Source organism: Felis catus, chromosome B1 (genome assembly GCF_018350175.1).
Source record: "Felis catus isolate Fca126 chromosome B1, F.catus_Fca126_mat1.0, whole genome shotgun sequence".
NCBI classification, from domain to species: Eukaryota; Metazoa; Chordata; class Mammalia; order Carnivora; family Felidae; genus Felis; species Felis catus.
In genome coordinates this window covers 45,491,879-45,506,509 of record NC_058371.1, presented here as the reverse complement: position 1 = coordinate 45,506,509, position 14,631 = coordinate 45,491,879, and the positions used below count along the sequence as shown (strand labels likewise).

Here is a 14,631-nt window from a genome sequence, read left to right as displayed (position 1 = left end):
TGCTCTGTAAGAAAATTTCCTTTCTGTGTGTCCCTCGAACAGAAAATATGTTAGAATGAGCTGTGTTAAAGAGGCCCTTCAGGACTTGGGTTCCTCCAGTCAGGGGATAAAAAGTGAGCAAGATAAAAACAATGAGGACCTAGACACAGGAGACAAGAAATAAAAGAGCCCTCAAATGAAGAATCTTACATTCTTTTTCCTCAAGCAGGCCAATAGTAAACCAGTATATTTTCTCCTTCTCTTTATTCCTCATGCTTTTTCTTTCTTCATCTCTGTCCATAGGAGGTGAGAAAGATCAGATGGGGAGACACCAGTTTGAATCAGAAACCAGTTTGTGTGTAACTAAGACCTAGGTATATGCCTGGCACAGGAATGAATATTAGCATATCCTGAGATAGGGTGCCTAGGTGAAATCAGGCAGATAGAAATACATGACCTTCTATATATATGGGGCGCCTGGGTGGCGCAGTCGGTTAAGCGTCCGACTTCAGCCAGGTCACGATCTCGCGGTCCGTGAGTTCGAGCCCCGCGTCAGGCTCTGGGCTGATGGCTCGGAGCCTGGAGCCTGTTTCCGATTCTGTGTCTCCTTCTCTCTCTGCCCCTCCCCCGTTCATGCTCTGTCTCTCTCTGTCCCAAAAATAAATAAAAACGTTGAAAAAAAAATTAAAAAAAAAAAAAAAAAGAAATACATGACCTTCCACATTCTCTAATCTGAGAATAAAGACATCATTTCATAAAAAGTATACAAAACTTCCCCATGTTCCAAAATGAACCATTTACTCCCAATTGGTGGTCTCATAATGATGACCTCTGTATGTAACACCTTCTTGTGTTCCAGATACAACACAGGTAAAAGAGAAGAGGAAAGAAAATAATAAACTGTATTTCTGATATATTATTTTAAATGATGTTTGTGATATCCTTGACATTCTTAACCCCTTTGCTAATTTGGTATTAGTACCTCCACTTTACAAAGGAAGCAGCTATGGCACAAGTAGGGTTGCTAGATCAAAGAAAAGATAGCCAGTTAAATTTGACTTTCAGATAACCAGTAAATTTTTAGTATGAGTGCATCCAAATTATTATACTTTGCTAGCAAGTGATCAAATCACCTTTTGAACCCAATTGATCTGACTACAGCACTTGCAGACATTCTGCATCCAAGCACACAAATAAAAGAAATGAAACAAACCAAAAAGAAAGAACATTCATCCACAGGAAATAAAATTTTATATTAGTTAAACTTAGTTTGTAATAAAATTAACTCAGTCTATGTGGGGGAAAAAAGGAGTAATTGTAAGGAAAGTTGTCAGAGACCAAAGAGATTCTTTTTCTTTTCTTTTCTTTTCTTTCCTTTTCTTTTCTTTTCTTTTCTTTTCTTTTCTTTTCTTTTCTTTTCTTTTCTTTTCTTTTCTCTTTTCTTTTCTTTTTTCTTTTCTTTTCTTTTCTTTTCTTTTTTTTCTTTTCTTTTCTTTTCTTTTTTCTTGTTTAAGCTTACCTGAGTCATCTTTACCTTCACTTTTTACAGACTGGCTTTTTTGTTGCCTTTCATTACACATGGCAAAGTATATTTTCTTGCAATCCCACATTTATAGATAAGAGTTGTAGGTGCATCAGAGATTTAACTGGCCTGTCTCTGTCTCTCAAATCCTAATTTCTGAAAGAAAGTATGTAGTGTGTTCAGCTTTGGCCACTCAACCACAGCTATCAATGGCTGAGCAGCAGGGCATCTCCAATGAAGGACTTTTCTCAGGGATGAAAGGGAAAATGGTTCATGGTCTGGGAAGACACTGCACCAAACATCTACTGCAAAGGCAGGATCATTCCTTCTCCCCATTCTCTGCGGGATCTTTTACACATAGGAGATTTGGTAGGAAAAAATATTGCTGAGAAAGAAAAGTATAGATTAGTCCTATGCATATTTAAAATCCACAAATCTGCTGTACACATTATCAACCAATCTGTTCAGCATCTGAATCTCACTTCTCCAGAGTCAAAGCTGATCCCACAAATGAGCTCGTTTCCAACACAGCAGAGAATTTAGAATGAGAAACTCTTTATTCTTTAGTATTTTAGGGGAACAATTACCAGAAATATGGCTAAAGGAACATTGAGGTATATGCACTACAGCCAACATTTGAGTGCTGTTACTGCCAGTCTTGATAAATAAAATTGTCAGAATACCCCTAGACTCCTGTGCAAAGTGATTCCATAGCTCTAGAACAAAACCTTTTACTTATAAATGGCAACATTTTAATACAAATCATGACACTAGATCCTCTAGCAATATAGTAGATTCTTAATTGATAATGATTATTCAGACCTTTATTTCACTGAAGTATGGTAGACACACAATATTACAATACAGGTGTATATCATAGTAGTTCAACAACTCTAAATACTATACTATGCTCACCCACAAATGTGGCTTCCATGTGTCACCACACAACACTACCACAATACCGTTGTCTATATTCCCCATGCTGTACCTCTTAGACTCATGACTTACTCATTTTATAACTGGAAGCCTTCCACTCACTTTCACCCCTTTTCCCTCCCTCTCCCTTATGGCAACCACCAATTTGTTCTCTATTTATGGGTTGTTCCTACTTGGTTCATTTGTTTTGTTTTTTCAGATTCCAATATAAGTGAAATCATATGGTATTTGTCTTTGTCTGACTTATTTTCACTTAGCATAATACTCTCTAGGTCCATCCATCTTGTCACAAATGGCAAGATCTCATTCTTTTTTTTGTGGCTGAGTAATATTCCAGTGTGTGTGTGCATGTGTGTGTGTGTGTGTGTGTGTGCATGTTTGTACACATACATACCATACCTTCTTTATTCATTCATCTATTGATGGTCACCTAGGTTGTTTTCACATCTTGGCTATTTAAAAAGTGCTGCAATAAATATAAGGGTACATATACCTTTTTGAATTAGTGTTTGGTTTTCTTTGGGTAAATATCCAGTAGTGGAATTACTGGATGATAGAGTATTTCTATTTTTAATGTGTTGAGGAACCTCTATACTATTTTCCATAGTGGCTTCACTGATTTCCATTCCTACCAACAGTGGAAGAAGGTTCCTTTTTCCCCACATCTTTACTAACACTTGTTATTTCTTTTTCAAAATAATAATTCTCACTGGTGTGAGGAGATATCTCATTGTGGTTTTTATTTGCATTTCCTTGATGATTACTGATGTTGAGCATCTTTTTGTGTGTCGGCCATCTGTATGTTTTTGTGAAAATGCCTATTCAGGTCCTCTGCCCAGTTTTTAGTTGGATTATTTTGGGTTTGGGGGGGATGAGCTGCGTAGCTTATATATTTTGAATATTAACCCTTTTTATCAGATATGTCATTTGCAAATATTCTTCTATGCAGTAGGTTGCCTTTTTGTTTTGTTGATGATTTCCTTCACTGTGCCTAAAATTTTTATTTTGATGTAGTCTTAATAGTTTACTTTTGTTTTTGTTTTCCTTGCCTGAGGAGACATATCTGGAAAGATGTTATGACCAGTATCAAAGAAATTGCCTGTGTTTTCTTCTAGGAGCTTTATGGTTTCATGTCTCACGTTTGGTTTTGTTCATTTTGAATTTATTTTTGTGTATGGTAAAATAAAGTGTTTCAGTTTCATTCTTTTGCATGTAGGTGTCCAGTTTTCCCAGCATCATTTATTGAAGGGACTTTTTCCCCCATAAATGAGAAGCTCTTTACCAATTCTAAAAAATTGTAAAAATGATGTGTTGTCATTATATTTTATCATAGATTGACCACATAAGTGTGGGTTTATTTCTGGGCTCTCTATTTTGTTCCTTTGATCCATTTGTCTATTTTTGTGCCAGTACCATGCTGTTTTGATATTGTAGCTTTGTAGATTTGAAATCTGGGATGGTGATACCTTCAGTTTTGTTGTTCTTTCTCAAGATTGCTTTGGCTATTCAGGGTCTTTTGTGGTTCCATACAAATTTTAGTGTTCTTTGTTCTACTTCTGTGAAAAAATGCTATTGGTACTTTGATAGGGATTGCATTAAATCTGGAGATTACTTTGGGTAGTACAGACATTTTAACAATATTAATTCTTGGGGCGCCTGGGTGGCTCAGTCGGTTAAGCGTCCAACTTCAGCCCGGGTCATGATCTCGCGGTGAGTTCGAGCCCCGCCTTGGGCTCTGTGCGGACAGCTCAGAGCCTGGAGCCTGCTTCTGATTCTGTGTATCCCTCTCTTTCTGCCCCTCCCCTGCTCATGCTCTGTCTCTCTCTGTCTCAGAAATAAATTAACATTAAAAAAATTTTTAATAAAAAAAACGGTATTAATTCTTTCAATCCATGAGCATGGAGTATCTTTCCATTTGTATCATCTTCACTTTATTTCATCAATCTTTTCTAGTGTCTAGAATATAGGTCTTTCACTTCCTTAATGATTATTCAATTATTACTTATAGAAGAACTGATACAAAGACAAGAGAAAATATGCAAGGAACTTAATAGTTCATAAACAATATGTATGTAGGCCAGTAGTTGCTAAGATTTTTTGAGGCTTTGACTCTTTTGAAAATTGAATGAAAGGTACAGGCTTCTTCCTCAGAAAATTAATATGTGTGTATATTACACAAAATTCATCATATAAGTGGGAGGGAGGTCATGGATCACCCTATAGCCTATTAATCCATTGTCTTTCTAAATCCCTGATATGGGCCTTCTATAACCACTGGAGTGGTGACCAGAAAGAAAATAGGGCAGGGGAGTCAGGAGACAGGAGTACTTGTTTCAGGTATCTAATTAAACACTTATGATCTTGGACAAGTGCTTAAACTTTTCTCAGCTACTTTCCCAGCTCATTTTATTTTTTTATAAAAGCAGAAAGTTAAACTAGAGGATGCTTAACATTACTTCCATACTCTTTCATTGAACACATATATCCATTCACTGTCTACTGTGTATCAGGTACTGTGCTAGATGCTGAGGAGAAAGCAAGACAAAGTTGCGTTCCCCATGGAGCATACACTCTATTTAGAGGCAGAAAATAAATAAGTAAATGGGCAAGATAAGTATGTATTGTGTCAAATACTGGGAAGGAACTAAGCATATTGATGTGATCGAGAATGTGATGATCCAGGACCACTGAAAGGTGGGAAGAATCCTGTGGAAACACTGTTTTAGGAGAGAGAACTTGGCATGTACAAGAAAAGAAAGCAAGCCAGTATGGTTACAGGATAAGGAACGAGCCACAGGAAGAGTTACACGAGATGATACTGGGAGAATGGGTGGGACCTGATTAAGAAAGATTCTTAGACCATGAAAAACAGATTACATCTTATTCTAACATGTTATTCTATCAATGAGAAGCTCTTTAACAATTTTAAAACACTGTAAAAATGATGTATCATCATTTATATTTTGAAAGATCACTCTGGGCACTTATGGTTTCAACAGTATGACTAACTGAATTCAAGTGGATTTTCTTCCTGCTACAAATTCTCAGAAATGCTAGGTAAATTACAACACAAGAATTTTTAAACATATAGCAGTTTTTAAAGGAAGTAAAAGCGGGGCACCTGGGTGGCTCAGTCAGTTAAGTGGCCGGCTTCGGCTCAGGTCATGATCTCACGGCTTGTGAATTCGATCCCAGTGACGGCTTGTGAGTTTGAGCCCAGTGTTGGGCTCTGTGCTGACAGCTCAGAACCTGGAGAATGCTTCAGATTCTGTGTCTCCCTCTCTCTCTGCCCCCCCCCCCCACGCTCCTTCTCTCAAAAATAAACAAACATTAAAAAAGTTTTTTTTAAGAGGTAGAAGCTTCTTAAAAAGCAAGAAGGAGGTCATAGTCAGAAAGAGTGTCTGTGAGAGATAGAAGACTCATCCATAGGACTATTTCGTCAATGGCTATGACTGTAATGCCACGTGGAGCCAGGAAATACAGACGAGAACTGAGACCTAAGGTAACCATCACCAGGGAAAGCTCAGCTTATCTGTGTAAGAGGCAATCAACAGGCTCCTCATACTGACCCAAGAAAGGAACAAGAAAATTTATCTCTGCTTAGGGATGTTGGTGTGAAAAACACCTATCATGAGAAATGGAAGCCCCAAGCTCACATTATATGTAAATGTAGTATCCCCATTTATATGCCATGTGGCAGGAATTTAAAACTGAGAAAGGAATGGGAAAAAGAATCTGATTCCAGGCAAGCAACTTCTTGAGATAACTGGTAGAAAGAAATGAATAATGCTTTGCAGGAAAGAATTTTAAAACCCTATTGGTGTTTGGGGGGGGGGAAGGGGGGAGGTGGTCATGAATTCAAAACTTTCTAAAAACTGACAATATGCCCACAATAAAAAATTAGAAATGAAATGAGAAATTATCCTCATAAATCAGAATCAGCAGACAAATCAAACAAGAGAGTTAGCATGACCCCAGACTTTGGATATTAGAACAATCTGAAAAAGACCATACACTTAAAATGATGAAAAAGGTTAAAAAGATATAATTATAAATCATGATGAAAGAAAAGGATACTGTGGGAAAAAAAATGAGCAGGCAGGGTTGAAAAAGAATCAGAACTTCTAGACATGTTGATTACATTAAAATTCAGTATGTGACTTAAGCAATGTCACATATAGATAAGTCTGAATCATTTGCATAAAATGTAAAATAAAGATATAACAAATGGAAAATATGAAAGAGAAGTTAGGGAACATGGAGGAGAGAATGAGAAAGGCTAATATATAAAGAACTCAATTTCCAGACAGGGAGATAATGGGGAAGATGCAAAAAAAAAAAAAAAAAAAAAAAAAAAAGTCACAAAATTTTTAGAATTGATAAAACACAAGAATCCTGAGATATCAGAAGTCCAGTGAGTCATGAGCAAGAAGTCTATATGTAAAATGAGTCTACATATAGACATAGCCATACTTAGACAGAAAAGCAGATTCCCTATAAAGGGATTTCCCTTGAGAAATTGAAGGGGAAAAAAAAAGGTTATGGACCAGTAACATCAAAATGCTGAGAAAAAAAATAGCAAAAGTGAATTTATAACCTTATACACATGTGTATAGATAAATACACATAGTGTAATAGATAAAAATTACCTAAAAATTCATGACGTAACTTGCTCAATTTAGCAAATTAAACAAATAATAGTAAACTAATAAAAATCTAAAGAGATTTCACATCATCTTTGGCACTTCGCAGTGGACTTGTCTGGAACAGGAAAGCAGAACACCAGTTCACAGTCTGCTAATTTCATCTTGAGAAACAGCAAAAAATGCCCTCTATCAAGTGGACTGTTAGTCTTAAAGAAATACTGGAGCGACATTTGCACAGAACTGAGGAGGAGGGCAGTTAGGTTTAAGATGACGCTGGAGGAGAATATGCAAAGATCTCTCTAAGATTTGCTCTCCAAAATGTGGCCCCCAAACCAGCAACACCTACATTACCCGAAAGTAGGCTCTGTCCCAGACCTCCTGGATCAGAGTCTGCATTTTAATAAGATCCATAAGTGATCCATACATTACAGTTTGGATTTATATATATGTATATGTACTATGTAATATATGTCTGTAATATATGTTACATACCCACACATACACACATATACATATATATATATATATATATATACACACACACATAGATTACATGTATTTTATATGTGTACATAATAGTATATCTAATATATATTAAATATCCTCATATTCACATACATACAATTCACATACAAACATACATATGCAGACATATGTAACTATACCCACATCCACATATTTCTGGAAAATAAAAAGATTGGAGGTTTGGTTTTAATGAAAGCTGCCTCCTTCAGCATTTAGCTCTTTGGCATATTAGCTTCTATTTAAGACCCATAGTACATTCCAAACACCTACAATGAACTAACTATAAAATCCTCAAGCTGAGTACCTTCAAACTGTAAAGGAGTCAATGGAGGTTGGAGTTCAGTGAAGTTGGTGCATAGTTTCCTGGAGGGACAGTAGCCTACAGCTCAAAGCCATGAGTTGTTTCTTGCAGGCCAAGAGACAAAAGAGCCCAGCCTCTGTAAGTAATCCTCAGTTTCTCGACTGGCATGCTTAGGGAGACATGGAAAGTGAGGAGGAGGAGGGGGGACAGTAAGAAGAAGGAGGCTTCCAGGGATGGGAGGGAGAGGGAGAAAAGGCCCCTAATGCTAATTAGGTTTGAAAGAATACAGGATGAGTCTAGCCACTGTGTGCTGAGAAGAAAGCTACCTGAGCAGCTGATGGTAAGTTCAGACTAAACTAACTACAAGTCCCCTGGGGACGTCACAAGGTAAACCTGATCGTCTCTGTCATTTACAATCATTATCAGGCAGGCTGCTTCTGTAATTTTACTGGGGAGCCAATTAACAGATCCCTGCAGCTAGGGGGAAATGTCCCAGCCCTCCTCTTGTTTTTGAAAAGGAAAAAAAGCAGCTTTTGTGTGGCTGTCTCCTGACTGTTTCTTGTAAAGGCAGGAGAGAGGGCAACTTCAGACAAAGCAGTGACTCCTCAGGTCAGGTGAATGGTTGAAGTCAGCCTGTTCTCTGCCTTAATTTACTCTTTTCTGTAGCAACCTAAATCAGCCTCCAGATAGCCCAGCGAGCCTTGTTTCTTTCTTTCTGAGGTATGGAAATGCTGTCCATCTTTCACTCTTTCTTGCCTTCAAGAAAATATGTTAGCAGCATTTCATCTTTCAGGAAAGCAGGGAAAGGCTGGCTAATGGTACTGAGAAGAAGGCAGTAAAGAAAGGCCATTCTTATCTTCAATTTATTATTCAGCCCCATCTTTCCCCTGATACATCCTTTTTCTTGTCCTCTTGTCACAGGCAGTCTTTTTTAACTAGCTGTCTACATTCGCTACTTTATTTCCACATCTCTGTTTCCCTACTTAAGCCACCCCAACCTAGCTGTCATCTCCATTATTTACTAAAAATACTCTTTCAAGATCACTAATTACACGTAAGTCACTCAATATAGAGAATTAGAACAGTTAATCACACTTTTCTCCCTCCATCCTGAAACTGTCTTCCCTTGACTTTCGTGATAAGACAATCTTCTAATTTTCCTTTTGCTTTTTTGAATATGCATTCTCACGGTACCTCCAGCTTGCCTTTTATACAACACAATTAGGTATTAGCATTACTCAAAGCTTGATTATGGACCTCCTTCTTTTTTTACTCGGCGGGAATCACTAAGCAATCCAGATAATTAAAGAAAATTGGAGAGCATATACTGATCAGTATACTGATCTATTGAAAAAAAAATTTCCAGATTATTTTTTTCAGAGAAATTGAGAATTCTGCTGGGGAGGGGAAAATTGGCATTCAAGGCCTGGCAAGAGGATGGGCCTAGAAAAACAACCTTTGCTTTCAGCTGACGTTCTTGAAAGGTCCTACTTTAGGATTACTTCAAACTAGAAATAGAATAGTTCTCATAAAGCCTGAAGTCAGCTTCAGTGCCTCTCCTTCCCTGATTACATCAAGGTGATCAATCCCTATTGTAACTACCTGTAAGTAAAAAATAAATAAACCGGGGCGCCTGGGTGGCGCAGTCGGTTAAGCGTCCGACTTCAGCCAGGTCACGATCTCGCGGTCCGTGAGTTCGAGCCCCGCGTCAGGCTCTGGGCTGATGGCTCGGAGCCTGGAGCCTGTTTCCGAATCTGTGTCTCCCTCTCTCTCTGCCCCTCCCCCGTTCATGCTCTGTCTCTCTCTGTCCCAAAAATAAAAAAAAAAATAAATAAAAAAATAAAAAATAAATAAACCCTCTCTGCTGGAAGTTAGTATTATTCAGAGTTTCTACACAGTATCTAGCACTCTATAAAAATGATTAGAGTCAGTCTTATCTCTGCCTTAATTTATGCTTTTTTCTAGCAACCCAAATTAGCCTCCAGATAGGCTCCCGAGCCTTGCTTCCTTCTAGTTGCTGAGATATGGCAACACTGATAGTCTCTTTTATTCCTTTTCTACCTTCAAGAAATAAATAATAATCTAAATTATTACCATGAATGACAATACAAAGACTCAAATGACCAAAAACCCAAAGAAAAGAAACAGGTAATGGAGACAAAATACAGATGATCTAGATAGAATGGAGAAGACATACTTCAAAGTAACTGTGATTAATATGTCCAAGAAATTGTGTGACACTTACATGGGGTCCAAGAAAATGGGTGATGCTTCTTCCTCGCTGGAGGCAGTGAGGATGGGTAACTCTAGTGTGACAGGTACAGGGATTTCACCTGGTTTATAACCACCAATGAGACAGATCAGGAAACTATTGAAGCAGTCCAAAGGGATGCTGGGATGCTTCAGTGCCCAGAACCAGCTGGACAAAGTGGAGCACGATAGCAGAAAAGAGGCCCAGAAAAAGGCCTCCACAGAGGCCAGATGGAAGGACACTATCTATTTGTGGTTGGATGGGGTGGTGTACAGGCCTGAACCAGCTCCACAAGGCATGGAATGATGTCAAACACATCCAGAAGTCCTTTGCCAATGTCAGCAAAGACTGGAAACAGAGCCTCAGTGCCACTCAAGGACATGAAGTATTCAGAGTCCCTCAAGAACATCTCAGGCCCCCAGATTGTGGGAACCTGCACAACATGACCTTCACCCATGGCTACTTTGGGAGCATGCAGGGGCTCTCAGATGAGCTGGTCAGGCAGATGTTGATGGTGCTGCAGAATTTGCTGGTCATCATCTCCTGTGACCCCACTTGCTGGTCTCAGTCGTCAGGATTATCAAAAGGAAGAAAAATTGACCAACGTGTATCTGACCAAAAAAGGCAAACTAGGTTTATATCTCCCTAGAGGCCCAAGAATTGCAAGGAGAAATTGGAAACTTGGATGGAAACTTGACTGCTAGAATTGAGGACACACAGGAAGACCCCAGGGAGTCCAAAAAGACGTGGTTCATCTGCCATCTGGAAATCATAAGGACGTATGTCCTGGATGACCCATCATTGCCACAAACCTAATGGTTGAGTGTTTCCCTCCCCAGTGTGAGATTTTCGGAAGCCATCTGAACATGTACAACCAGACCCTGAGAACATGGATGCAGGAGCTCAAGTCAGAAGACCTAGAAGCAAATGAGAGCAAGAGCCTTGTTGACATGGGTCTCAAATACCTACACAAGCACAGAGGTGATGGAGAATATGGAGCTGGCCCCGAAGCAGATGTCAATGCCCTGGAACCTTTACTTTCTCCAAACGTGGTCTCTGAGCTGCTCCACAGGTACATGTCAACTCTCACTTCAGACATTATTACCTGGCTGCAAAAAGCACTAGAAACAGACAAGAAGACTACATAAAAGGGACTGATCCTGAAGCTGACCAAAGTGGGTACCACCAGGTGCTTCCAGATGTTTGAACAGATTCTTGAAGTTGCTGCTCAGATAAGTGAAGACTTGAAAATAAAAGTTTGTTACACAAACTAGTCTGTGCCTTTAGCAAATGGATTCATTTTTAAGTAAATCCAAAGATGAAGTTCAGTTGTATCGAGAACGGCTGAGAAGTCAGCAGTGCCTACACTATGTTCAGTTTATGAGAGCCATGAACAACTACTGTCAGAGCTTTAAAGAATTTATAGTTGGTTTTAAAAGGAAGTATTTCAAAGAATGAAGTGCAAGAGGGCAGATCTCTGAGCCAACCAAACATGGGTGGAATTCAGACACCATTGCAAAGGAGGGCTGCAGGAGCCTGCTTCGGGAGGTCTTCCTGGATTTAGAACAACATCTCAGTGAACTGATGGTAAAGAAGTGTCTGTTAGGTTCAAACACTGTGAATATCATCTGTCTCACTGTGGAAGAATGTCTCAATGATTTTTCCAAAAAATTAAAAGCCATGTAAAAAGAGGAGGATGACAAGTGGGATCCCCGTGGGCCATCATGCCGAAGCGCATCACATTCTGGAGCATCAGGGAGCGTAGGGAGGGTGCCAAGAGGGTGGTCAGGGAGGCTTGGCAGTTCCACTTCCTGTTTGGGAACGTGGCTTCTGGATTTGGTAAAGATACAGGTGAGTACGGTGACACCATCATAGCCACTGCAGAAGTTATTAAGCTCAGTGACCCTTCTCTGCTTCATCTGGATGTCTCGACTGGTTAGCAACACCCAGATTTCACAGATGACCAGGTCAGCATGCTGCTGATAGAGTGAGGGGACACTGGCCTGGCAGGACATGAAGCAGGCCATCTCAAGACCCTGGAAAAGAATCCGATGCAGGTGAATCCAAACCACATGCCCATCTTCAAGGAAATCACAGTTGCTGGTAGAACATGGCAATCCTTTTCAAGTAACCTTTGGTTTTTAGCTTTATGTACATTGTTTGCACTCATCATCCCCACCCTCAGAAATATATTAAAGCAAAAGTGACCCTCCAGGGGTCACATTAGATGTTTTAGTCCCTTGTACCTGTCTCTGGTAAGCATATTTGTGAAGTACCCAGGGACATGGTTTCTTGAAGAACAAGTACTCTTCTGTTTTTCAAGAATTCTCATTTTTGTTGTAAACATCTTTATGAGGCAAGATTCTGATGTGAAATGCCTTGTGGTTGATTGTTTATCACAGCGGTGAAAATATATGTGGAGGGGAAAGAGGCCCTGCCTGCATTCACCTCTTGGCCTTTGCTCATTTTTTCATGTAAGACTTCTAAAAACTCTGCTGCTTAGTAAAAGAGTCTGAAGTCATTCAGAGAAATGAAAAAGACGAGGAAAGAAAAGCCAGCCATGTATATGTGCTGATAAGAAACAATCCCCAAATAATGTCAAAATTGGTATTAAACTGTATCTATAATCTTTTATATTAACTTCTACCATTTACTATTATTATATTATGATATTTTTTATGTCAATGAATATTATTGGAAAACAAAGAATATTTGAATTTCTATAAAAATGTTTACACACACAAACACACAAGAAAAATTGGGTGACAAGATGGAGAAAGTTACCAGAAAATGATGATCCGTCAAAAATTATTTAAGAAGTATACGAAGTAAAATTGTATGTAAAAGATGGGTTTAACAGATGTTTGGGTAAAAAAGAAGGTAAAATTAGTGACCTGGAAAATCAGTTAGTAGAGAGTTAGGAGGTACTGATGAAATTGGCTACAAAGTCCCCCGTTGGGTTAAGTGGGAATATAACATATATCACCACCCCTACCTTGTTCCAGTCTTTTATTGTGGTATTAGTTTCTACAGTTCACTAAGGGATGAGGTATTATTCTTAGTTTACTATCTTGGTAATGAGGGGAATTTCCAGAGGTTTCCATTTAGTGCTTTCTGCCTTAATGACACTCACCTCCATGGGTCTAGAGTGCCAATGTGTGGATCTTGCCTATTCTCAGTTTATCTGTTCCAACCATGTATAAAGGAACTGTGGGGAGAGAAAAGCACAGGTTGAATCAAGTTACTAACTAGGCCTGTTGAGAGTTGGGCTCAAGTTAAGAATCCATTACCTGATCAGAGTAAGCCTCCACTATGGGCCACAATGGCATTTTTGGTAGGCCTGAGTATTTCCTTTTTCCCAGAATATAGTCACCCTAGTAAATAGCCTCTTCATGTCCAGAATTAAAGTTTAACTAAAAAAATAGTGAAATAAGCTTCCATATAAATGGAGATATTTAGAGATTTTAAGAATAACTTCTTTCCCAACTTTATTGAGATGTATTTGATATATAAAATTGTATGAGTTTAAAGTATATGTGCGCATATATATACATATATATATTGATGTACATATGTATTGCAACATGATTACCATAATAAGGTTAATTAACACATGCATCACCTTACAGAGTTACCTTCTTTTTTGTGTGTGGGAATATTTAAGACTTACTCTCTCATGCTCTCTCAGCAACTTTCACCTGTATGTTACGCTATGTTTAACTAGAGTCACGATAGTGTACATTAGATCCCCAGAACTTACTTATTCTGGAAGTTTGTACCCTGTGACCACAATCACCCATTTCCCCCATCCCACAGCCCCTGGAAACCACCAATTCACTCCTTGTTTTTATGATTTTTTTTAAGTTTCTGCATAATATGAGGTCGTCCAGTATTTGTCTTTGCTGAACTTATTTCACTTAGCATAATGCCCTCATATATGTTGTTACAAATGGCAGGATTTCCTTCTTTCTTATGACCAAATAAGATTCCATTGTATATGTGTACCACATTTTACTTATCCACTCATCTGTCAATGGGCATTTAGGTTGTTTTCATGTCTTGGCTCTCATAAAACGATGCAACAAACAAGGGGAAGTGCAAATATCTCTCCACTAATCCCTAATCACTAATAAGATAGTGATTTCATTTCCTTTGGCTATATATCCAGAATTGGGATTGCTGAATCATATGGTATTCTATGTTTAAATAGAATTTATCTATTTTGGGGAACCTCCAAACTGTTTTCCATAGTGGCTGCACTAATCTACATCCTTTTATGGTTCCACACAAATGCTAGGATTGTTTCTTCTACTTCTGTAAAAAATGCCATTGGAATTCTGATAAGGACCTTTAGATGGCATGGAAATTTTAACAGTATTAATTATTTCTGTTCATGAATATGGAATATCTTCTCATTTATTCATGTCTTCTGCAATTTCTTTCATCAATGTCTTATAGTTTTCAGTCCATT

The 14,631-nt window shown here is 38.5% G+C and overlaps 1 pseudogene; it reads left to right on the top strand.

The window, feature by feature from the left end:
- Window positions 1–10,419: 10,419 nt before the first annotated feature.
- On the top strand, window positions 10,420–12,367 carry LOC101100464 (annotated as a pseudogene).
- The last annotated feature ends 2,264 nt before the right edge of the window (window positions 12,368–14,631 follow it).